We start from the raw sequence: 1,865 nt of genomic DNA on the forward strand, positions 1-1,865 counted from the left end.
CCAGGCGAACCCCGAATAGGGTCCCTTAAGTTCTAAATGCGAAAGGAAAGCGGTCCTCTAATGGGAAAATGCAGCCAGGCCATTATTGTCCGGAAGCATTTTCGTGGAAGACGAAGTGGGTGACAAACCACCCAGAATACCAAAAAGTTCCCCCAGGTTCCTAGAATTTCATTCATTCAGAAATGCTTCTTCTTCTTTTTTTTTTATATATATATATTTGAGGTTAGAATCTGTGCTCTTATAATGCACTCGTGCGTGGGAACGTGAGGTTCTTTATTTATTTATATATATATATATATATATATATATATATATATATATATATATATATATATATATATATATATATATATTATATATATATATATATATATATATATATATATATATATATATATATATATATATATATATATATATATAATCATGAAGCTACAGAAGGAATTTATATAAGTGATAAATGAATTGGTATCACTTACATAAATCCCCTTCGGTGGTAATTCTCCATCGGAGATATTCCCGAGGTAGCGTGAATTTGATATTAAGCGACATTTGTAGCTTCATGATTGTATATAAGTCACGGTGTGATAAAAATTTTTATATATATATATATATATATATATATATATATATATATATATATATATATATATATCTATGCATGTGTTGTGCGTGTGCGTGTGTGTGTGTATGTTGTTCAACGCAAAACCCTTTCTCTTAAAAGGGGACTCCAGAAGAAAACAAGTGTCCATGGCACAGTCGTGGCTGAGTCGTGGGTGAACTCCCTACGCAGTAAAATTCTTACAACAAAGGCTTCATCAGTACCCCATTGAACCCCAACTAGCCCTTTGTTGGCCGAACCGGTTGAGCTTCAGACTGTCACTCAATGGTGATAGAAATTCATTTCTCGCTATAATGTGGTTCGGATTCCAAAATAAGCTGTAGGTCCCGTTGCTAGGTAAACAAGTGGTTCTTAGCCACGTAAAATAAATCTAATCCTTCGGGCCAGCCCTAGGAGAGCTGTTATTCAGCTCAGTGGTCTGGTTAAACTAGGATATACTCAACTTTTCTGTCTCCCTATTTCCTGCTTTTTCAATTCATCCTACGCCACGCATAGGACGCAAACTGTTCATCTCAACAGCCTCAAGCTCTTTTCACTCATTTGCATTCGACACTTGTACTGCACTTGAATAAAGGAGCCTCTACTTTGCCTTCATATATTCCAACTTTTCTTACCTATAGACACTAAAAAAAGTCAAGTACACCCCCAAAAAAAAAAGTGCGAAAGCTCAATGTGTGATTCAAAACGAAGTCCTCTTCTTCTTCTTCTTCTTCTTCTTCTTCGGCCACGAATAGGAATTGGATGTTTTCCCTTCCTCAGATGAAGGCGGGTCCCGTGGCTGCGTCGCGGTGATAGGACGCGTCTCTTCAAGCTGGTCACTTTCCTTAGTTCGTGGTTCATATTGAATACTTCTTATTTCTCTTGGTTTTTATTCATTTTGGTCGTATCGTCTGCGTTTGTCAGGAAGTGGAGATGTCCTTTTTATAACCTCAAGCTTTGTAAATCTGTCCATTTATATTTTGTCAGCAGCACGTCTTAAAGCCATCTGGGAATGGTGGATTCGTTAAAACGCTGCTAAGAGAAATAACGATTTATTTGAATACGAGAGAGCTTTTCCCCGTCGTTGACCCTAGCTTTCAACTTCTTTTGAGTTGGGCTATAAAAGATTTGATTGAGTTTCTGGTAAAAGTTGTATATTATACATAATACATATATATACGCATACATATATACATATACATGTGTGTATGTATGTACAGTAGGCTATATGTTTTTATACCGTATAATCGCAAATACTTTATTA

This window comes from Macrobrachium rosenbergii, chromosome 24 (genome assembly GCF_040412425.1).
Source record: "Macrobrachium rosenbergii isolate ZJJX-2024 chromosome 24, ASM4041242v1, whole genome shotgun sequence".
NCBI classification, from domain to species: Eukaryota; Metazoa; Arthropoda; class Malacostraca; order Decapoda; family Palaemonidae; genus Macrobrachium; species Macrobrachium rosenbergii.